Source organism: Thermobia domestica, chromosome 6 (assembly GCF_964235325.1).
Source record: "Thermobia domestica chromosome 6, izTheDome1.hap1.1, whole genome shotgun sequence".
In the NCBI taxonomy this organism is placed as follows: domain Eukaryota; kingdom Metazoa; phylum Arthropoda; class Insecta; order Zygentoma; family Lepismatidae; genus Thermobia; species Thermobia domestica.
In genome coordinates this window covers 201,079,357-201,105,514 of record NC_137459.1, presented here as the reverse complement: position 1 = coordinate 201,105,514, position 26,158 = coordinate 201,079,357, and positions in this window count along the sequence as shown.

Here is a 26,158-nt window from a genome sequence, read left to right as displayed (position 1 = left end):
ATAACCCCGCACCGAAAGCACGTACGATAACCATATACCCACGAGGGAGTTACAATGTTGGTTTTGGATATCATAAACGAAGATTTGGATATCGCCTCCGAAGATCTAACATTTTTAGCTATCAATGGGGATAAGTAATGATATTATACAGAGTATGATTTCAGAAAAGTCAACTCACACAATAGTAAAAGTTTTAGTTTAATTCAAATAACTTTAAATGTAGTTTAGCAATCTATAAGAAATTTTAACATTATTTACACAGTACATGGTGTTCAGAAGTATCATCAACAGGTACGGCAGGTAATTTAGCGTTGCTAAGCCGGTATGCATCTTTTATTTTCAATATCACTACGTCATGTTATAACATATACAAAAGGACTACATAGTGGTGAACAAAATATATGTCTAATACGCAACACTTTCAGAAACTTTAAGAGATATTTGAGGAGGCTTACTACCACAGTTTTGAAGCATAGTTAGCAAATAATGGTTTCTTACAAAAGTAGTTCGAATACGCATATGTACATACTGACTCAATAGTGTTGTCTGAATATAGCACTGTTTTTAAAATATTTTGTGAAGAATATTGCGAGCGGAATAGTTTCCAAACTAACACAATATATTTCCCATATTAAAATGCTAAGCATACAAATCGCATAACACAGTGAATTGATTTTTTAAAAAATAATAATAATAATCTTCAAAGAATCATACCGGGAAGAGAGAGTGAGGTGAAAATCATTAAAATAAACTAATTTCTACGAGTTCTCTGTTTCACAGTTCGCATCAAGACACGGGGAGCATTATCGCCTCTCTACCCTTATTTGTTATATCCTTTATACCTGGTTTGTGAATGTGTGCAATTTTCTTTCTGTGAATTACTAAGTGCATTACATTTGTTCTCTTATGTACGGAAACACATTACATTTGTCACTGTAAGTTGTAGTCGAGTTTTTCACTTACTAGGGAAGTACAAGAAGTGGTACGTGGGGATCTGCATGTGTTATAAATCGTTGGAAAGATCACACCGCGAGTATCTCACATGTGAAATATCTCGCTTGAATGGAGCCTGTAGGGGCGTGGCGACCATTTGAAGATCAGAACAAGGCACGCTCCGAAACACCAGAAAACTTGGACAAAATAAGAAGCTATGACGTAATTGTTTTGATACGTGGTATATATAGGTTTGAAAGGTAGCTGAATGCGAATTTGACATCAAATGTTTACAAATCAAAATGGCGCATCCAACATGGCGGAGACAAATTATAAAGAAACATGCTATGGATCTGAAATTAGGTATATAGAGATATTCGACGTCGCTATGTATGAATCGGATACCAAAAGTGTAAAATTCAAAATGGCGTATCCAGTATGGCAGACAAAGTACAAAACACTGCTATGGAACTGAAAGCGGGTAAGTATAGGTTTACGTTTACGCTGAATACGAATTCAATGTTAAAAGTATGATGGATCCAATGTGACGGAGGAAAAATAAGAAAAATATGTAAGGAACGGGCATATGCTATTCTTACGCATGTAGTAGAAAAATGCCTATAGTGCATAAGGGAGCAAGCAGAGGCAGGTGATGTTTTACAGTCAACAGGGAACGTGTTTTGCTATACAATTATGCCAAAATTGAGGAATAGAATGCAGGACAGATTTTGTAGCGCACATGAAAGTTTTAAGATACGAACAGATTGCAATCACCGACAATAATTATTTTGTTATCAACTCCCTGCCCCGCTTCCGAAGAGATAAGCGGGGATCGGCATATGTCATACATCGTTGGAAAGCTGCATCGACTACAATTTACATCTGTAGCATCTCGCTTTAATGGCGTCTGTACGGTACGTTGCGATTATTTGCAGATACTATCTGAAGATCCGAACAATAACAGTGAAAAGTGCGCATTTAAAACGTCGTTATGCTTGCATAACTGTCTTTCGAGTTTCACACTATGTCATATACACTTGTGAGCAATATATATGACAAATGACCACTCTCCGTAGTAGGGATGGTACTGACACCGAGAGCAGTTTCGGTCTTGTCACGGTCTCGTCTCTAATGTGCTTTTCCAAATCGAGAAGAGATCGAAACGGAGCCCAGTCTCATCTCGATACGCATACGTCCATTCTACACTTTTGTATATTTTGTCTACTCTATTGGATGCGTCATATTGCACTTTGTACTTTTTACACTGAATTCATACACCACGACCAGGAAAACCTCTACCTACCTGCTTTCAGTTCCATAGCAGTGTTTTGCATTTTGTCCGCCGTATTGGATCCGCTATTTTGAATTTTACATTTTGGTATCCGATTCATACATAGCGACGTCGAGTGTCTTTATATATCCAATTTCAGATCCACAGCTTATTTTTTTGTAATTTGTGTCCGCCATGTTGGATGTGCCATTTTGATTTGTAAACATTTGATGTCAGATTCGTATTCAGCTACCTTTCAAACCTACATATACCACGTCTCAAAACAATTAAATCATAGGTACCTAGTTTGTCCATGTTTTCTAGTGTTTCGGAGCGTGATTTTTTCTGATTTTCAAATGATCGCCACGCCCCTATAGGCCCCATTCAATCGAGATATTTTACTTATGAGGTATACTCGATGTGACCTTTCCAACGATATATAACACATGCAGATCCCCGCGTACCTCTTCATGTACTTCCCTAGTTAGAATTAACTTCGTAACTGTGCGTCAAGAGCCTACGTCTATTCATATTCTTGAATGGATTCGAAGGGTTTTCAAATTCAGTATTTGCCAAGTGTTGAGTATGAAAATTGATTTTATACGTAAATTTTTATACATCAAGTTCGTTAGTAAAGTGCTCTGTGTGCGCGTCCTTGCCGGTACCAATGGCACAGTGAATTATGTTAATACTGACGGCAATCATGTTTTACCCATTAACTCGGAGAAAACTCTGTTGTTCTTGTAGAAGTATCTTTATGTCCAATGGAGTTCAGTGACATCCAGTTCAGATGTATACTCTCCCAGTATTGGGATATTAAGAATATTGCTGGTGAACATTTCTCTACAAATCATATTTATCTCACCCATAAGGTCGCAAACTAATCAAAATTAGTATTAAACGCAATATTCCATCATTTATTGCTGTTTGTGGTTTACGTCTTTTTGTCAGCTATACAGATCAAATCCAGACCTGTGTCTTCTGAAACTAATAGGATCATTTTGTACTGGACTGTCCCAAGAAGAAAGTTTACATTTTACTCAGGTCTGAATACTTTTGTGTCTGTGTATCCAGGTGTGAATATGCTGTGCAAAATTCTAGTGAAAATACCAGTTCCACATACTTGCTGTTATATAGCATTTCCTATTCTTCAAAAGGACACCCACATACCCTCATCGCCCCCGGCTCCGACACTTGAAAGTCCTGCATCTGTCACCCACGACTTTCATCCCGTATACTCCTCCATTGATGATAGCTCACATGGTGTGTAAATTACACCTTCCGATCCTGAAGCGACAAACGTCCCATTTCCGGTACCTGAAGAACCAGATACTTCTGCTCAATTCAGATGTAGGTGATAGCAATGTAATCGAGGTTTATGGCGTTACCCCTTCAAGTATTCATTTCAACGTTTGTTCCGTTGTCGCCATTGGCATGTAAGATGCCACTCGTGATTTCATAAGTGATTCCGAGGCCAGCATAGGTTCTTATGTAAAACACAAATTAATTCGTGGTGTTTGAAAATTCTAAAGACAATCAAAATACTGAAGCATAAGTGGTAATAGTATCGGAACAACACGAGCTTCTGGATAAAGTAAAATATGTTCTTCCATCAGACGGCGAATAGTGTTTTGCCCACATTTGATATCAATTATATATATCTATATATCTATCTATCTATCTATCTATCTATCTATCTATATATATATCTATCTATCTATCTATATATATATATATATATATATATATATATATATATATATATATATATATATACATATATAGATAGATAGATAGATAGATAGATAGATAGATAGATAGATAGAGGAAAAGCACCAAAACTGGTATACCTTTTTTTTTTGGCTCGTAAAGCTGAACAGAACTACCGGAATTATCAAGTAAATATATTTTTTTAAACCAGCAACACTACTCAATAAAAATATGTAATCAGTTCCAAAAATTGCCATATCCCTTTGGGGATCCCATGGTACAATTTGTACAATACGGGGTGTTTCATGGTACATTGCGTTATAACTCTCCTATTTGAGCTTTTTCGTCCGTTTTTTTTCTTTTTTCTTTTCTTTTTTTTTTTTGTTGTTTTTCAAGTCCAGAGGCATTGCAGAAGACATTACGGATGGTCTCACACCTTCCTGTGTCGAGACATAGGAGATGATGACGTCATAAGTCTAAAATTTATATTTTCGTGTAATACTTTTTTTTGGGGGGGTTATGTAAAGTATTTTTGGCGGGCTTATTTTTGCACGTAGAAGATTGAAATTTTGCACAAACATGCAGTCCACCGAGTAGTATTTACCAGATTTTTTTTTTCAGATTTATGCTTTAAAACAGGGGGGTACAGAGGGTCAAAAATTTGAAAAAAGGGATATTTTTGCCCAAAAATCCCGTTTTTCCTCATTTTCCCGCCTTAGATACATGATGGAGACAAGTGAATGGTACCGCCTGAAAGGCAGTTCTATTCTGAAGAGAATGATGTGCGACATATGGCCCTAGGCTAATTAGGGAAGTGTCAGGGAATTTTTATTAAAATATACTTCTGTATAGGGGAATTTTGGACATTTTCGGTACTATTTTTGTGCTGGCTAATTTTTGCACGTAGAAGATTGAAATTGTGCACAAACATTCCGTCCACCAAGTAGTATTTACCAGATTTTTTTCAGATTTCTGCATTAAAACAGGGGGGTACAGAGGGGCTAAACGTTGAAAAAGGGAAGTTTTTCCAAAAAATCCCTTTTGCTGGATTTTCCCGCTTTAGATACATAATGGAGACAAGTGAATGATACCGCCTGAAAGGCAGTTCTATTCTTAAGAGAATGATGGGCGAAACATGACCCTAGGGTAATTAGGGATGTCTCAGGGAATGTTTAAAAATTTCCCTCTGTATACGGGAATATGGGACATTGTCGGTATTTTTTTTTTTTTTGGCGGGCTTACTTTTGCACCTGGAAAATTGGAATTGTGCATAAACATTCAGTCCACCGAGTAGTATTTACCAGATTTTTTTGTCAGATCTCTGCGTTAAAACAGGGGGGTCCAGGGGGGCTAAAAGTTGGAAAAAGGATATTTAGACAAAAAATTCCGGTTTTTCCTCATTTTCCCGCCTTAGATACATGATGGAGACACGTGAGTCATACTGGAAAAGTGTCTGGTCACCTGTGGGAAAAGTGCATAGTTTGAGAGCTAGGGCTGTCCTAAATCGCGAGAAAGCCAAATTTCAAGAAGACCTAGTTCGAATTCGAAAAACTATGGATTCCTGATAGCACATTTTTTTCCCGATTGCAAAGGTTGGCTTGGAGGTTCGAACCTGGTTTACTTTCTTCCGAAGATATCCGAAGTTGGACTTTAAAAAATTGCCTCAAAACGCCAATCAAGAGTGCGGTTATTCTTTATGGAACAACATGTACATATATAAAATTGATCAATATAAAATATTAAATTTGTCTCCTCAAAACCCCCCTTTTTTGGGGTTGCCATTATCACCTAATGAGGAGCAGATTTACCTAGCTTTTTTTATATCTTATGTTTGCTTACTCGATATTTCAGTAACCAAACACTGAAGTATGTATGTAATCCGTACACAGCTAAAACTGGTAGTATTAAGACAATTTGTTTTTAATGCAGGCCAGTTTTCCCAGCATGGCGCCTCTTTAGCGTATTAATTCAACATCAAGGGTCCGGTTTTGGGGTTAATAAACGTCTGGTGTTACCGATTTGACACACAGACGGTACTGGTCACCGAGGCTATGTCACAGAACTAGAAGAATAAATATAGGAACAACACCACGATTTTATCTCAACAAATACTCTAAGCTGTTAGTAACGCTGTAACTTGCATGCGGAACTCAAGTCATTAATATTACCTTAGTGGCGAAGGGTCGTAAGAGGTCATGAGGCCCGGCCTACCCATTTACTTTCAGAAATTATGATTTATAATTAATTCAATTTCCTTGCACAGAATGTATGATAGTTTTCTAAGTTGAAAAAAGAATATCGTTCGATAAGGAAATCGTGGTTAGCACAACTGCTGGGAGGCTCACAAAACAGTGTCTCAGGAGGCAGTAGAACTACCGTCAAGCTACTCAGATAATCCCGCGAGAGAACGTGTTGGTAATAACCTGCGAAAGAGACCGGCCTCAGCGCTTATCGACTTTCTTTTCTACATAAAGCGTTTCTGTCGAGACCTTCGATTTCGATTCGATATATCAAACAAATAAAGAGGTAGAGAACATGGGCTACATTCTGTACCAACTTTGCTTAATTTTGCTGATTCTAACACAACGCAAAAGCTTAAACAAGCAATTCTAAAGGTGTCACGCCAATTATCGCAAACTAATGCCCCTTTGTTCCGTTACGTTGGCACAAACCTGTACGAAATCAGACTCATTTAGCTCATTAGAATTTAGTAGAGTGTGTGCTTTTGAGATATTGTGAGTGACATTTCTTTGTTACATTTGCAAAAGCGAATGAGAGAAAATGTCAGTAAGAGGAGAATATGAACATAGAATCTTCTACGTCAGTGGTCTTTTGAAAATTAATGTGCTATTAGGGAACGAAGATCAACGCCTGTGTTGAAAATAAAACAAATAGAGGGCAAGGGAGTTCTGCATGCATTAGTACAATAAAATTATTTGTAGTTGTTGAAATAAAGAGCAGCGTATGGAAAAATATTTAAGTCTGATTCTGTTTCTAAAGGGGAATTAAGTGGCACAAAATGGCTTGATTGAATGCTTGTCATGTGTTTTCAACAATATAATTAAATACGAAATTTTATAAGTAGGGTTTGTTTCAGTACAAGTAAATTAAACAACATATGTTACTTGTGAAGCGCAAATAATGTGATAGTCAATCTTCCCCAGCCGATCACGCCCAATTAAAACAATTAAATTGCATTATGGCAAATTAAGATCATCTATGAGTCACATACGTGAATTTCATTATGAAAATTGAGATCCGAATCCAATAAGTGCTGTCGATGGACAATTACGTTAAATTTGTCTTCTTGTATTTTTGTAGCAATTGTATGTCTGTTTCATTTTATATTATTATTATTATTATTATTATTATTATTATTATTATTATTATTATTATTATTATTATTATTATTATTATTATTTGTAGTAGTAGTAGTAGTAGTAGAACATTGGGCCTACCCTCTTCAAAATATAACCCTTCGCCACAGATTACCACCATATGTACTAAACGTAATATCATTTGTTCTGTGCTTCGTTCACCTATAAAATCTACGAGGGCTATCCAGAAAGTAGATTACGTTTTCGTCTGTGTCCGCTAGGGGCGGGGCTAGCGCGGCCATCTTGGGGTCAGAGCGTTGCGCAGCTCAGTCGGCATCTAGCCGTGCTAGTGAGAGGTTCGTGCTGTGCTCCGTTAAGATACTGTGACGGTTTGAAATGTCTGCGTTAATTGAAAATCCCGCGAGCTGCGAGGTGCGTGCAGTAATAAGGTTTCTGACAGCAAAAAACTGTAAACCGATAGAAATCTATCGGCAGCTGTGTGAAGTGTATGGGGACAACATTATCACTGAAGGTGGAGTGCGACAGTGGGTCATAAGATTTAAAAATGGCCGAACCAATGTTCACGACGAAGATCGAAGTGGGAGACCCAGCAAAGTGACTGCCGAACTTGTCGAAAAAGTCGATGTTAAAGTCCGTGAAAATCGAAAGTTCACAATAACGGAACTTTCTTTGAGTTTTCCACAAATTTCGCGAAGTTTGTTGCACGAAATCATCAGCGAAAAGCTTGGTTACCACAAGTTTTGTGCAAGATGGATTCCAAAAATCTTGACAGAGGACCACAAAAATCAGCGAATGGCTGCAGCGTTGCACTTTTTGGACGCCTACAATAAGGATGGTGACTCTTTACTCGATCGCATCGTTACTGGTGACGAAACATGGGTGAAACACGTGAACTGTGAAACGAAATTGCAATCAATGCAGTGGGGGCACACAGGTTCTCCCCAAAAACCCAAGAAATGCATGCAAACAATGTCGGCAAGGAAGATGATGGCGACTGTTTTTTGGGACAGAAAAGGTGTGATTTTGGTGGACTTCCTGGAAAGAGGCACTACAATAAACGCTCAAAGGTATTGCCAAACTCTGCAAAACCTCAGAAGAGCAATTCAAAACAAGCGCAGAGGAATGTTGAGCTCTAAGATCTTGTTGATTCACGACAACGCCCGGCCCCACACGGCAAATGTCACGCGTGAAGTTCTTGAATCTTTTCAGTGGGAGTTGTTTCCTCATCCGCCGTACAGTCCCGACCTGGCACCGAGCGACTTCCACCTATTCCCAGCAATGAAGAAGTGGCTGGTTATGCAGCGTTTTGATGACGACGAACAGCTGCAAGAAGAGGTAACGAAGTGGTTGAAGTCGCAGGCGGCCGAATTTTTCGACGAAGGAATTTCCAAGCTCGTACATCGCTACGATAAATGCCTTAATTTGAATGGTGACTATGTCGAAAAGTAGTATTTGTGTGTGGCTTTCATCTGTATATAATAAAATTTGTTTCCTATACTTTGTTGATTTTTTATTCCAAAACGTAATCTACTTTCTGGATAGCCCTCGTATATAGTCGGGATCGGGAGTATTTTTCTTATCATTACATAAAGCTTGTTAAGTGGTATATTGTTTGTGCCATAGGTTATAGCGTACACAATAAAGATAGCACGTACATCACAGGAAGCAACAAGAATGTTCTTTTGCAGGTCGCTTATAGACAAATGAAATTCCGATATGGCTTTACCAAATTATAATATCTGACGCAGCTTTTCTTTTATAGAATGATTTGTTTCGTTCCATTCTGTTCTGGAACTGCAACTCTCTGCTTAATAGAATGGAACGTCCTACTGACCAAAGGGGCAATATGGTATGGGTACTTCTAACACAAAGTGTGTACTTGGGCTGTTTATATTTCAAGAATATGAATTAAACTCTACAGCAACTATGTTGGGCCATTTCTTTCAACTAAATTTGATTCTATATCTTGACGCAAATTTGTGATACCAAAATGATGGGGCTTCAGCACATCGCACAATAACAAAAATAGAAGCATTACAAGTTTACGTAAAGTCTTCTCGGCGGCAGCACATAGTAGACGAAATAGTCTGGTATTTCAAACTAGGAACGTATTCCATATATAGCGCACCCACCCTTTATATATATATATATATATATATATATATATATATATATATATATATATATATATATATATATAGGTGCACAAGTGAGCAATGCATATTATATACTTCTAATTACAGCTTGTGAATCTTAAAGTCAATAAATAAAACTTTTAGTGTCTTAATAATGAAAGAAAAGACAAATCGCAGTTCATGCTCATGCCATGTAGTTGCCACCGCAATTTCAAACTTTATAATCGACATTTTTACAAAAGGTAATAATTTGAAATATGTTGTTGCTTCCAATTTAAAGTAGGAATTAAAATCTACGCCTGGTTGAATCCAGAACTTTTTGTGATCAGTTGTTAATGTATAATCCTCTTTCTTAAATTCCCATACGGAGAGATCATATACAACTCAAAGGAGCATGGAGAGATGTATGCTTGGAGTAAGCCGGGGAGATAGAAAAAGAAATACATGGATCAGTAAGATGACAGGAGTGACCGATATCATCGCGAAAATAAAAGGACTGAAGTGTCAGGGAGTTGGTCATATTGCAAGAAGAACTGACGATAGATGGACAAAAGCAATCCTTGACTGGATCGTAAGGGAACAAAAACGATCCAGAAAACGTTGTAATACAATATGGTGTGACAAAATTAGGGAGCAGTGTGGAGTAACGTGGAAACGAATTGCCGAAAATAGATGCCTGTGAAAAATAATTGGAGAGACCTTCATCCAGAAGTGGGTCGACAAAGTTTGAGAATTATGTATATACATACACACACATATATATATATATATATATATATATATATATATATAATTCTCAAACTTTTTCGAATATATATATGCAGGGTGGTAGGTAACTCCACTAACAAACTTTATACTTCAACTTCCTTTTTACAGTTCGTTTCGCCGATAACGGACACGGTAGAACATAGATCTTTAGATAGAGCGCATACTAGTTCCTTTGCAATTCCTTAAACCGCTTGGGATCGGTCCTGTAGTTTCTAAGGTAGAGCGTTTCGAAACGTGAATTTTCGGCTAACCTAACTCTGAGAGATGTTTTTTGTCCCATGTTTATTAGAAATTTTTGGTTTCATTTTATATAAGGAATCACCTCCCAAAGTTTGTCGGTAGGGTTACCTACCACCCTGTATATATATATATATATATATATATATATATATATATATATATATATATATATATATATATATATATATATATAGAGAGAGAGAGAGAGAGAGAGAGGACGAATTCGGACAGGTCGCGAATCCCGACATTCTAAGGTTTTTGAACATTTTCTTAGGATGTAAAATACGGAGCGCAACACGAATTTGCCAGTTGAAGCACTGTACCTCTCTTCACGTACAGTGTAGATTTGAACTTCATGGAAGACAGAGTAACGCAGCAGTGCGGTGTGGAAACACGTCTGTAAGTGAGTAACATCATAAAATTTGCTTCTTCTAATATCTGAACAGTCTTACCTAAGGTATTATTAGAACATAATTGAGATTTTCGAAGTCCAGTTTGGTGTGAGTAAAGTCACTTATGCTATTCATTTACGTCAAGGTCAGAGCCCAGTTACTCGTCGACGCTACTTCTAGTGATAAATAAAGTTAATGGTTCGCAGGTGGGGCGAATCCGGACAATAAATGTTAGGTGAATCTGGACACTTATTTTTCATTGGGGTTATTTCGGACATTTTCATATGAAATCTATGAGATCAAAATAAAAATAGTTTAGACTATATATTTTTGTAGAAGGTGAGTTCACATATACATAGTCACATATACGAGAAGCACTGCAAAATATTTCTAGAAATAATAAACAAGACGAGAAAAACCTTCGAAATAAAATGTTATTTTTGAGAGGAAAGTTACCTGTTATAAAATTAGCCCACCCCGACCTTCCTGAGGCGGGTTATGGGGCCACTTTGAAAGTTTTAATAGGGACCCCATTGTTTATATCAGATTCGGATTTTACGGGGGGAAATACGTAAGTTTTATTCGATAAGTAAATGGCACTCTAATTAATAAAAAACTAGTTGCACTAAGGTTTCTTGAATTGGAAATCCCCACGTTGTTATTTCAGAATAAATGTGTAATAAACAATGCTAATCTGTCTTATATTTCTTTATGTGATAGATGTCTCTATATACAGCAAGGAATATTTTTTAGTGAAGAAACACGTGTTTTATTTAGTTATGCTTCACCGGTAATAAAATTGATGTGACGGAACCTGTTTTCTGTACGTTATCTCAGTAAAGGCGTGATTGCTTTTGGTATGACCCTTCACTTATCATTTTTAGTTACAGTAACTGCTCAAACTGACTACCTCTAACATCCATGAATATATTGATAAGCATTTCGAACAATTGTGCATGACTTAAAGGTGTGTCTGCAGTAGAGTTTAAACCGTGCACCTACATGTGCACTCTGGTAAATTTTGTAGACACATGACGTGCTACTTTCTGTGAAGGGAAGATGACAGTACACGTTATATTCTACTTTATGTTAAACTTTACACAATACATTGAACTAATTTCGTGACGTCTGATTAAACTATTTTTTAGATGGTTAGACAGTACATAAGGATACAACATAAGTCATGGACAGAAGATGACTTTACAAAGCTGTAGCTACGTCTAGGAGAGGCATGTCAATCCGGGAAGCAGCTGAAAAGATTAATGTTCCCAAATCTACTTTGCGTGACTAACAGAAGAAATCAAACAAGAGCTTCCAATGAGAAAGGCTGGACGTCAAAATGTTATTAGTGCTGCAGTAGAAAAAATACTTCAAGAAAGAATTTCTACTTTAGAAAAGAGAGGATTTGTCCTTACCCCCTACGATATGCAAAAGTTGGCCTTTGATTTTATTTCCGTACAAAATATTCCACGTTCCTTTAACACAAACAAATGATTAGTTGGTTTCTCATTTTTCAAGAGGCAAAATTTGTCTCTAAGAAAACCACTAGACCTATCCAATGCAAGGATGCAAGGGTTTAATAAAGAAATTATGATCCATTTCTATGAATAATTGAGATAAACTTTGACAGAAATATCGTTATGGAATCACCCCGAGCGGATGTACAATGTGGACGAATCGGGCTTGCAGCTCACAACAGATCAACAAAATTGCTAGAAAAAGCTGGAGGAAAATCTGTTTTCCAACTAATGCATGAAGAAAGGGAACGTAGTACAAGGGAATCACCAGGGGAACGATTTACCTGTGGAAAGAAATTGCATTTTAGAGAAAAAAATGCTAGTGCATGGAGCAAAACAAGTGATTGTGGTAATTGTAGCTTCTGTTGTAAAAAATATTATGTATGTGACTCATAAATACGGTCCTTGGATAGATTGCACAAAATGCAAAATATGGTATCATGTAAGATGTATGGTGGTGGTGTTAATTTTTCATTCGTATATGGAAAGTGCATTTAACTTGAACTGTTCATATTTTAACAGCGATTCTATTGCAAGAAATTATGTAGTATAATCTCTAATGTAGTATAACTATACTGTGGCTAAATAGACTGTGAGATTCACCTTTAATTAAACAATAGTCATTAGACTATTATAAATCTAGTGTTTAAGGTCTTTACTCAGAAAAGTTCTAATGTTGACTTTTTCATTCAGAATTAGGTAAGATACACATCCTGTTGAGCTTTTGTATATGTTTAGACTTGGAAATGGACCTATATAATATTTCTTATTCTTATTTATGTCATTTGTATTAAGAAAACACACATAAGGTAAGTGTTGATATCGCATTTAATGTCTCTGATGATTCTGTAACCACATTTTGATTTTAAGAATATTTTCTATTTCGTCCGGATTCGCCCCCTTTACTCTCTCTCTCTCTCTTGCTATATATATGCACTTTCGACAAAAATATATTCCCAAATTTCCACTTGGGCAGGTAGTATTATACCATAAACTGTCACTTTTTGAAACCAGCCATACATTTGCTTCTAATGTTTTAACCAAATATTTAGCACCGTAGTTTCGAGAAACCCGTAGTTTCTGATTTTGGATCATCATTGTGTAGTTGGAGTGTGGGAATTATATAAATACTACTCACACAGATATCCAGCCTATTTTTACGTCAGTTTTTGCGTTGACACCTAAAATTAAGCCTTTGCCTCTGTGCTAAAAATAGTTTTAGTCAATAGCCGGAACGCCTTTTCCTAGAATAATTTCGCAGAACACAATGACGCAGAACGAAAAGTTCTAGATTAGTTTCCTTTTTATCATGCTTTAATAGGATATTAATCTGCTTAAAATATGACAATAATAAATTGAAAAGATACAAATTTGGAACGAGACAAGTGCAACACAGGAACTGAAATCGGAAAACACACAACTTACTGGAACGAAAAACTGGTGCGTTCCTGCCCATTTTGAGCCCCGCTTAGCCAATCTTTCCCTGATCTTTGCCCAATCTCTCATATTGAACTAACAATAATATGTGGAATCGACAAGTACCATTGCCTAGATATCTCAGTGGTAATCCGATGGGTATGCTAAGTTTGATCAGTTCTGGTACAAAATATAGGAAATAAAGTTGATTGTTTATTTACCAATGGTGGCCTCCAACAATGAAACTAAGAAAAATATGTGAAATCGACAGGTACCATTCCTTAGATATGTCTTTGGTAAACCGATGGGTGTGCCAAGTTTGGTCAGTTTGTGGTAGAAAGTATGGCAGATAAAGTTGTTCGTTTATTTAACAATTTAGAAATCCAACGATTGTGAACTTAAAAATAGTGGTCTTCAACAATAAAACTAACAACAATATGTGAAATCGACACATATCATTCCCTAGATATTTAAGTCTTAAATGGGTGTGCAAATGGGTGTGGGTGGTCAGTTTGTGGGAGAACGCATGGCAGATAAAGTTGATTGTTTATTTAACAATGGTGGCTTCTAACAATGAAACTAACAACAATATCTGAAATCTACACATACCATTCCATAGACATTTCAATCGTAAATGAGTTGCCAAGTTTGGTTAGTTTATGGCAGAAAGTATGTAAGATAATGTTGATCGTTTATTTAACAATTTAGAAATCCAACGATTGTTTATTTAACAGTATGGCCTTCAACAATGACATAACAACAATATCTGAAATCAACACGTAGGGGAGATGAAGGGAATGGTAATCAGTTGGGAATGGCGATCAGCCCACTTTACCCTCTTGCGTGACCCGAGGTGAAGTCCAACTAGTGCTGCCATCTGCCTCATGTAGCAAGGTTTCTTGTGTGTTGTCAAGGAAATTGTCAGAGTTGTTTGAAGTCTACAGCGTTTTGAAACTTGTTTTTGTTGATTTTCTTACAAGAATCTGCATATTTCAACTCACGATGGGTACAATTTAGGTTGTAAGATCTTGAAGTTACTAAAATTCATAAAAAGTTATATTTACGTCTAATGAACGACACATAGTTATATTTCAAATAAAATACGTTTTACAGTATAACCAGCTTAATTTTCAAAATGATGTAATGTTGGGAATGCCGATCAACGTGATGGGTCTACCATCATGGTGATCACCATTCCCAACAAACTTTTTGGAATACTTCTCCAGCCAAAAATTATAAAAGAATCTAGACCTAAGATAGGTAATACGCCTACTTTAGTCAAACACTGAAACTTTGGTATCGGTGTAACCTTTGTGGATCGTGGGTGCAAGCTGACTGTACTGCTGTGGACTCACCACGTGGATATATCTGTGACGTGTCTTTGAAAAAACGCCAATAAATCATTCAATTTACGTTTCTCAGTCTTTCGAAGACGCAGTCTACCAAAAAGAAAAAAAGAAAGAAATAAAAAAAAGAAAAGAAATGAGTATGGAACTATGTGTGTTTATTAAGTTTGTATTGTGATCGCCATTACCAACATGTGATGAGAATTGCGACCAAAGTAGCAATTTGAGTTTTTTCCATCGTGTTCCCCAACTGAAAGAATGATCATATTTTTATTTTACACACTTATTGTAGAAGGATTGGAGTGTGTATTTACAAATATGTTTCAATATATTTTGCAAATGAAATTGCGTAATAACCCATTTCTCTTAGTTGATCGCCATTGCCCACCTCTCCCCTACCATTCCATAGGTATCTCGATCGTAACTCAGTGTGCCAAGTTTGGTTATTTTGTGGTAGGAAGAATAGGAGATAAAGTTGATTGTTTATTGAAAATGGTGGCCTCCAACAATGAAACTAACAACAATATGTGAAATTGTCAGGTACCATTCCATAGATATCTTAGTGGTAATCCGATGGGTGTGCCAAGTTTGGTCAGTTTGTGGTAGAAAGTGTGGCAGATGAAGTTGATTGTTTATTTTAAAATGATGGCCTTCAACAATGAAACTAACAGGTGCATTTCGCCAGCCCCCCACCTTGGAGTTTCGAAAAAAAACCTATGCCAATCGTTTGTGCTACGTTTGTGCCGGAATGTACCGCAAAAATTTTCGTTTGTACCACTTCCGGTACAAAGTTATAATAGTTTTAAAGTGGGGGGCTGGGGAAACGGCAGCCCCCCCACCTTGGAATTACGAAACGAAAACTATGGCAATCGTGTGTGCTACGGTTGTGCCGGAATGTACCGCAAAAATTTTCGTTTGTACCACTTCCGGTACGAAGTTATAAGGGTTTTAAAGTGCGGGGGCTGGGGAAACGGCAGCCCCCCACCTAGGAATTTCAAAACAAAACATATGCCAATCGTTTGTTCTACGTTTGTGCCGGAATGTACCGCAAAAATTTTCGTTTGTACCACTTCCGGTACGAAGTTATAAGGGTTTTAAAGTGGGGGGGCTGGAGAAACGCCAGCCTCCAAACTTGGAATTTCGAAACAAAACCTATGGCAATCGTTTGTGCCGGAATGTACCGCAAAAATTTTCGTTTGTACCACTTCCGGTACGAAGTTATAAGGGTTTTAAAGTGGGGGGGGCTGGGGAAACGGCAGCCCCCCACCTAGGAATTTCAAAACAAAACATATGCCAATCGTTTGTGCTACGTTTGTGCCGGAATGTACCGCAAAAATTTTCGTTTGTACCACTTTCGGTACGAAGTTATAAGAGTTTTAAAGTGGGGGGGCTGGAGAAAGTGCAGCCTTCAAACTTGGAATTTCGAAACAAAACCTATGGCAATCGTTTGTGCTACGTTTGTGCCGGAATGTACCGCAAAATATTTCGTTTGTACCACTTCCGGTACGAAGTTATAAGGGTTTCAAAGTGGGGGGGCTGGAGAAACGGAAGCCTCCAAACCTTGGAATTTCGAAACAAAAGCTATGCCAATTGTTTGTGCTACGTTTGTGCCGGAATGTACCGCAAAAATTTACGTTTGTACCACTTCCGGTACGAAGTTATAAGGGTTTTAAAGTGGGGGGCTGAAGAAACGGCTGCAACCAAACTTGGAATTTCGAAACAAAAACTATGCTAATTGTTTGTGCTACGTTTGTGCCGGAATGTACCGCAAAAATTTTCATTTGTACCACTTCCGGTACGAAGTTATAAGGGTTTTAAAGTGGGGGGACTGGAGAAGCGACACCCTCCAAACTTGGAATTTCGAAACAAAACCTGTGGCAATCGTTTGTGCTACGTTTGTGCCGGAATGTACCGCAAACATTTTCGTTTGTACCACTTCCGGTACGAAGTTATAAGGGTTTTGAAGTGGGGGCTGGGGAAACGGCAGCCCCCCACCTAAAAATTCAAAACAAAACCTATGCCAATCGTTTGTGCTACGTTTGTGCCGGAATGTACCGCAAAAATTTTCGTTTGTACCACTCCCGGTATGAAGTTATAAGGTTTTAAAGTGGCAGGGGTGGAGAAAAGGCAGTTTCCAAACTTGGAATTTCGAAACAAAAGCTATGCCAATTGTTTGTGCTACGTTTGTGCCGGAATGTACCGCAAAAATTTACGTTTGTACCACTTCCGGTACGAAGTTATAAGGGTTTTAAAGTGGGGGGCTGGAGAAACGGCTGCAACCAAACTTGGAATTTCAAAACAAAACCTATGCCAATCGTTTGTGCTACGTTTGTGCCGGAATGTACCGCAAAAAATTTCGTTTGTACCACTTCCGGTACGAAGTTATAAGGGTCTTAAAGTGGGGGGCTGGAGAAACGGCAGCCCCCACCTCGAAATTTCAAAACAAAACCTATGCCAATCGTTTGTGCTACGTTTGTGCCGGAATGTACCGCAAAAATTTTCGTTTGTACCACTTCCGGTACGAAGTTATAAGGGTCTTAAAGTGGGGGGCTGGAGAAACGGCAGCCTCCAAACTTGGAATTTCGAAACAAAACCTATGGCAATCGTTTGTGCTACGTTTGTGCCGGAATGTACCGCAAAATATTTCGTTTGTACCACTTCCGGTACGAAGTTATAAGGGTTTCAAAGTGGGGGGGCTGGAGAAACGGCAGCCTCCAAACTTGGAATTTCGAAACAAAACCTATGGCAATCGTTTGTGCTACGTTTGTGCCGGAATGTACCGCAAAATATTTCGTTTGTACCACTTCCGGTACGAAGTTATAAGGGTCTTAAAGTGGGGGGCTGGAGAAACGGCAGCCCCCACCTCGAAATTTCAAAACAAAACCTATGCCAATCGTTTGTGCTACGTTTGTGCCGGAATGTACCGCAAAAATTTACGTTTGTACCACTTCCGGTACGAAGTTATAAGGGTTTTAAAGTGGGGGGCTGGAAAAACGGCTGCAACCAAACTTGGAATTTCAAAACAAAACCTATGCCAATCGTTTGTGCTACGTTTGTGCCGGAATGTACCGCAAAAAATTTCGTTTGTACCACTTCCGGTACGAAGTTATAAGGGTCTTAAAGTGGGGGGCTGGAGAAACGGCAGCCCCCACCTCGAAATTTCAAAACAAAAGCTATGCCAATTGTTTGTGCTACGTTTGTGCCGGAATGTACCGCAAAAATTTACGTTTGTACCACTTCCGGTACGAAGTTATAAGGGTTTTAAAGTGGGGGGCTGAAGAAACGGCTGCAACCAAACTTGGAATTTCGAAACAAAAACTATGGCAATCGTTTGTGCTACGTTTGTGCCGGAATGTACCGCAAAAATTTTCATTTGTACCACTTCCGGTACGAAGTTATAAGGGTTTTAAAGTGGGGGGACTGGAGAAGCGACAGCCTCCAAACTTGGAATTTCGAAACAAAACCTGTGGCAATCGTTTGTGCTACGTTTGTGCCGGAATGTACCGCAAACATTTTCGTTTGTACCACTTCCGGTACGAAGTTATGAGGGTTTTGAAGTGGGGGCTGGGGAAACGGCAGCCCCCCCACCTAAAAATTCAAAACAAAACCTATGCCAATCGTTTGTGCTACGTTTGTGCCGGAATGTACCGCAAAAATTTTCGTTTGTACCACTCCCGGTATGAAGTTATAAGGTTTTAAAGTGGGAGGGGTGGAGAAAAGGCAGTTTCCAAATTTGGAATTTCGAAACAAAAACTATGCCAATCGTTTGTGCTACGTTTGTGCCGGAATGTACCGCAAAAATTTTCGTTTGTACCACTTCCGGTACGAAGTTATAAGGGTTTCAAAGTGGGGGGGCTGGAGAAACGGCACCCTCCAACCTTGGAATTTCGAAACAAAACCCATGCCATTCGTGTATGCTACGTTTGTGCCGGAATGTGCAGGAAAAATTTTCATTTGTACCACTTCCGGTACGAAGTTATAATAGTTTTAAAGTGGGGGGCTGGGGAAACGGCACCCCCCACCTTGGAATTTCGAAACGAAACCTATGCCAATCGTTTGTGCTACGTTTGTGCTGGAATGTACCGCAAAAATTTTCGTTTGTACCACTTCCGCTACGAAGTTATAAGGGTTTTGAAGTGGAGGGGCTGCAGAAACAGAAGCCTGCAACCTTGGAATTTCGATACAACACCTATGCCATTCGTGTATGCTACGTTTGTGCCGGAATGTACCGCAAAAAATTTTTGTTTGTACCACTTTCGGTACGCAGTTGTAAGGGTTTTGAAGTGGGGGGCTCGGGAAACGGCAGCCCCCCACCTAGGAATTCCAAAACAAAACCTATGGCAATCGTTTGTGCCTCGTTTGTGCCGGAATGTACCGCAAAAATTTTCGTTTGTACCACTTCCGGAACGAAGTTATAAGTAGACTTCGGATTTTTGCATATTTGCATGTTTTCTTCCTGATGTGATATTGATATGCTCTTGAAACAGAAATTCGTTTCAGGTGTTTTAGGGTAAATTAGCAGTTTTATACTGCATATTTTTGCATTTTTCGGAGGTTAGTGCATGTTTATGTCGTTAATGCATATAAATGCATATTTAAAGAAACGACCTAAATGATAATTTTTAACGTCCAACAACTTTCCTCATAAATCGAATTTCAAGTTACTAATATACATAGACTCAAGATCTTTAAATGGTTTATTGTTGTCGGTTTAGAATATCTTCCAAGGTCATGTGAAAGAATAATAAGAAAAGGGGGGGGCGATTGATCTTGCCGGCAATGATGCATGACTGTCACCTGTTTGGAAGAAGATATAAAGAACGATGTCAAGTCATCTACAACACAATTTCCACGTCACCTATCTCGGAAGTTAAAGTTCCTACAATTGCGTGCGAAGATTTGAAATTGTCTGATCCCGTTGCGGTATAAGAATACCAAAAGAAAAATCTGGTTTCATTTAGTTGTAGTGCGACATCTTCAAGTTTCAATTTTAACTAGCTCAGAATTTTGTCCAATTTTTGTTCACCCAAGAACAAATTTTGTACCATTCAAATAAACGACGGATTGCCATTTCAAAATTTCGGCCATTTCAATCACCTTTAGAGCAACATCTTCAAATTTGAATTTTAACTAGCTCAGAATTTTTGCCACCCAAGAAAAGAATTTGTATCATTCAAATAAAAGAGGGAGAGCCATTTCAAAATTTGGCCACTTCCAACACCTGTAGTGACATCTTCAAGTTAAATTTTAACCAGCTCAGAATTTTGTCCAATTTTTGTTCATTTTATCCACCCACGAAAAAAATTTGTACCATTCAAATAAACGAGGGAGAGCCATTTAAAATTTCGGCCACTTGCCTGTAGGGTGACATCGTCAAATTTGAATTTTAATTAGCTCAGAATTGTGTCAAATTTTTGAACATTTTTGTTCCACCAATAATAAATTATGTATCTGAAATAAACCAGGACGATCGTCTAAAAATTTTGCCACTTGGATCACCTGTGGTGAGACATTTTCAAATTCGAATTTCAACTATTTTGGTGGTACAGAAGTCTACAAAAAGTGGGGGAAATTTTAAGCTAGTTAGAATTCGAATTTACAGATGTCACACTACTGGTGATCAAAGTGGCCAAAATTTCGAAATGGCCCTCCTTTGTTAATTTGAATGGTGCAAAAATGTACGGAAATTGGACACAACTCAGCTAATTACAATTCGAATTTGAAGATGCACTACAGGCAATCGAAGTGGCCATTTTTTTAAATGACTTTCCCTCGTTTATTTTAATGATACAGAATGTTTTGTTTGCGGTACATAAATGCACACATTTAAACAAAATTTTAAGCTTGTTAAAATTCGAATTTGAAGATGTCTCACTACAGGTGAGAGAAGTGGCCGAAATTTTAAATGGATCTCCCTCGTTTATTTGAATGGTACATTTTTCTCGTCAAAGGACAAAAATGGACAAAAATTGGACAAAATTCTGAGCTAGTTAAAATTCGAATTTGAAGATGTCGCACTATGAGTGATCGAAGTTGCCGAAATTTTGAAATGGCTCTCCTTTGTAAGTTTGAATGGTACATTTTTTTTCTTGGGTGGGCAAAAATTGGACAAAGATGTCGCACTACAACTAAATGGACCCAAAAAATCTAGAAATTATCTTCTGAAACAATGGATTGAAGTTGAGAGATTGCAAAATGTATACTAAACTAGTATTATTTTCAAAGTAACTTTGTTTTCAGAAGAGGACATTTATACTTTGTTCGACAGCAAAAGTTCGAACTTCAGCAGTGCTCTATTTTTTGGCCTTCTTATATTTTCATAGCAGTTTCAAGTCTGGTAAGGAGTTTATACAACTATGATACAACCCAGATGTCTTTTTTTTTTTTTTTGCATACTCGGCTGATCGACTGAGTTCATCCAAAAGAAGCCATTGAAAAATGTATTTCGGAAAGAAATAAACAACCCTTTTGAAAATGAGCTCTACAATTAATTAAAATTTTTGCTTTACAACATCTAAAACTTGTCCCAGCAGTTACTTTCTAAGATAAGGAGATAAGTTCCCGAGTTTTCGTTTAAGGAGTTTATGAGAGTATTTAAAAAATATGTATAAACTTGTATTGGTTTGATACGCATCTCGGTCTCTCGAAACATAACTTTCTTACTAAGTCTTCAGTTATGTTTTCGATAACTTTACCTTCTTCCCATTCATGCTCCATGTCTCGCTCAAATCACTTTAGTCCATTTAAAGTAGCAATATTATACATTGTAAATTACTGCTATTTGAAACGCGCAATGTTACACTAGCAGAAAATATTCTAGGATTTACACATAATTGAATACAAAAAGTAATCTCAAGTGGATATACTTTCTTTTAAACAAGAATACAAAGGTTTTTGAATACAGGCTTTTAATAAAGTAAAAAGTAAATTCAACAGGCCCCTTATTAAAGGAAATTTATTTTAAACGGAAATAATTCACGGCCCCATGAATTTAAAGGTAAAAAATGTGTTAAATTCTCTTGGTTAGGTGGAACCTGTGTTGAGAACAACGAATGTTAAAATATACTTTTCAATGTAAATTTTCAAATTCCGGAATCCAGCGTTTAGAAAAATTTTAGACATTCTGTGAGAAGTTAGGTTTATGAACTATGTTGTCTGTAAAGGTCTTCGTTTGCTTGTTACCTTACACATTTAATCTTCAGTCCACCTCCATATAAGGATCTAGATACCGTGAGAGTTTTGAACGAAGTGCAATTTACATAGTTATTTCCAAATACCAATAACTCGTTCTCTAGCTGGTCTAGAGACATAGAACAACGAGCATAATAGACACAATAGATCAAAAGGGATTCAAAAGTAGAGGGAGAAGCGCTGAAAAGGGCATAGCATCTACTTTTTGTCTTGGCCTTTAAAACCGTATGTAGGCTTCTTTTTGTTTACTGCAAGTTTTATGTGTATTAATTCATAGCATAATTAAATACTGTAATTGAATACGGTAGGCCTATGTACAACATTTTATTTTACCTCACTATGTCCATTATATATATATATATATAGATAGATAGATAGATAGATACATAGATAGATAGATAGATAGATGTAGATATAGATATAGACATAGGTATATACAGCCAGCAGCAAAAAAACCCTGAAACATGAGCATGTAAGTTTATTGTGAAACTACACCTAACAGAACAAGGAATCAACATAGCGTCTAAGTGGCACGAATCACGCCAGGAGAAACCTCGGCGTTTTCCCCTGACCACTTATTTTGGAGCAAAAGACTTCGTCGTTTCACAATAAACTTACATGCTCATGTTGCACGTTTTTTGCTGCGGACTGTACATTATTTATTTATTTTTTTTAGCATAGATCTATCTGGGTTAACTTTAAAATCCTTAACGGAAATTTTTGTGAGTTCTGTTCAATATCGCTAGGCAGGTTTTATTATATGCTTATGCCAGAAATGTTTATTTACTTCTCTGAGTATACATGTATTTATTCTTTATTTACAGATATTTGGCGCATTCTTATATATATGTCTGAAAACATTAAAAACGACCTTGCGTTTATCAATACTCAGTTCAGTTCTTCAAAAATAATAACGAGATTAGAAGAATGATGATTAGGATTTTGTAGTGCATTTGAGCTGTTTGATTCAATAACGAAACAGACGCCACTAAGATCAATCGGACAATAATTTCTTCGAAACGCACAGTCAATAGACGAAGAAACCTGGAATAAAATTCTTGGCTAATGTAAATAAAGTGTTCCTGGGAACAACGACGCACGAATTTCAGATTTGTCGGCAAGTAACATTGCTTCTTTGAAATACTGTCCCTTAAAAGACCCGTGACACAGAAAGAACATTTTCCATGTACAGTAAAGTTTTGACTGATAAATGCAGATTTTTCGTCAGAAAACACTGAAAACTACATAGCTGTGTATTATAGCATGAATGCATCATAGTTATACACAAAGTATATGTAGTTCAAGTAATACAACTTTTTTTTTTCTAAACATAATAAAAATCCTAATTTAACTTTGGGTTTTGATTGGTGCATATTTACAATTTTTAGTGCATATTTGCATATTTTCAGTGCATATTTTCGTGATTTTTAGCGCATATTTGCATGCATATTTTTCCGTTTTTTAGTGCATATCGATCCGAAGTCTAGTTATAAGGGTATTAAAGTGGGAGGCTGGAGAAACGGCAGCCCCCTCACCTAGAAATTTCAAAACAAAAACTATGCCAATCGTTTGTGCTACGTTTGTGCCGGAATGTACCGCAAAAATTTTCGTTTGTACCACTTCCGATACGAAGTTATAAGAGTTTTAAAGTGGGGGGGGGGGGCTGGAGAAAAGGCAGCCTTCAAACTTGGAATTTCGAAACAAAAACTATGCCAATCGTTTGAGCTACGTTTGTGCCGGAATGTACCGCAAAATATTTCGTTTGTACCACTTCCGGTACGAAGTTATAAGGGTTTTGAAGTGGGGGCTGGGGAAACGGCAGCCCGCCCACCTAAAAATTCAAAACAAAACCTATGCCAATCGTTTGTGCTACGTTTGTGCCGGAATGTACCGCAAAAAGTTTCGTTTGTACCACTTCCGGTATGAAGTTATAAGGTTTTAAAGTGGGGGGGCTGGAGAAACGGCAGCCCCCCACCTAGGAATTTCAAAACAAAAACCTATGCCAATCGTTTGTGCTACGTTTGTGCCGGAATGTACCGCAAAAATTTTCGTTTGTACCACTTCCGGTACGAAGTTATAAGGGTTTTGAAGTGGGGGCTGAGGAAACGGCAGCCCCCACCTAAAAATTTCAAAACAAAACCTATGACAATCGTTTGTGCTACGTTTGTGCCGGAATGTACCGCAAAAATTTTCGTTTGTACCACTTCCGGTATGAAGTTATAAGGTTTTAAAATGGGGGGGCTGGAGAAGCGGCAGCCTCCAAACTTGGAATTTCGGAACAAAACCTATGGCAATCGTTTGTGCTATGTTTGTGCCGGAATGTACCTCAAAAATTTTTGTTTGTACCACTTCCGGTACGCAGTTATAAGGGCTTTGAAGTGGGGGGCTGGGGGGCTGGGGAAACGGCAGCCCCCACCTAGGAATTTGAAAACAAAACCTATGCCAATCGTTTGTGCTACTTTTGTGCCGGAATGTACCGCAAAAATTTTTGTTTGTACCACTTCCGGTACGAAGTTATAAGGGTTTGAAGTGGAGGGGCTGCAGTAACGGAAGCCTGCAACCTTGGAATTTCGAAACAAAATTTATGGCAATCGTTTGTGCTACGTTTGTGGCGGAATGTACCGCAAAAATTTTCGTTTGTACCACTTCCAGTACGAAGTTATAAGGGTTTTATAGTGGGGGGGCTGGAGAAACGGAAGCCTGCAAACTTGGAATTTCGAAACAAAACCTATGGCAATCGTTTGTGCTACGTTTGTGCCGGAATGTACCGCAAAAATTTTCGTTTGTTCCACTTCCGGTACGAAGTTATATGAGTTTTCAAGAGGGCCTGTGGTAACGGCAGCCCCGCACCCAGTAATTTCGAAATGAAACCTATGCCCACTCTTTGCACTACTTTTGAACAGGAACATTTCGCCAAACTCTTTTCTGTACCACTTCCGGTACAAAGATACGAGAGTTTCAAGCTACGGGGCTGCCGTTTTGGTGCCCCCTCGGAATTTCGAAACGAGACCTATGCAAATCGTTTAACAACATTTGTGTCGGAATGTATCGCAAACAGTTTTGTATGTATCATTTCCAATACAAAAGTATGACAGTTTTAACTAGGGGGCTGCCGTTTCCAGAACCCCCCATCTTGGAATTTCGAGATAAGACTATGTCAATCGTTTGTGGTACGTTTTTACCGGAATGTACCGCAAAAAAAATTACGTGCCTGAAGTTGGCCCCCCACCTCTCCCAAATCACACCAAACGTTGCACATCGTTAATGCATCGTTAGTGCACGTTAGTGCATTTAGAACTAACGTTAGTGCTATCCGCGTTTACGAGATATTGAAGATTTTGGTTTGGGACCTACTTCATATGAAGTTAGCCCCCCACCCATCTTTATGCAGACAGATTTTCACTAAACTTAGCGCATCGTTAGTGCATCGTTAGTGCACTTAAACACACTAAGCACTACCGTAAGTGCTACCATATTTTGGGATTATTCAAGATTTTCGGTGGGGGGGCCAACTTCAGAAATATCAAATTCTATACAAATAGAGGTAGAAACATGGGGTTGACGGTAATCGTTAGTGCATTGTTAGTGCACTTAAACGCAATAAGCACTAACATTAGTGCTACCATATTTTGGGATTTATTCAAGATCTTTGGTGGGGGGCCAACTTCAAAAATATCAATTTTTATACAAATAGAGGTAGAAACATGGAGTTAACGGCAATCGTTAGAGCGTGATTAGTGCACTTAAATGCACTAAGCACTAACGTTAGTGTTACCACATTTTGAAATTTATTCAAAATTTTTGGTGGGGGCAACTTCAGAAATATCAAATTCCATACAAAGTGTCAGTATTTTCAGGAATCAGTAACGAATGCACTAATTACTTTGTTAGTGCTTGAAGAG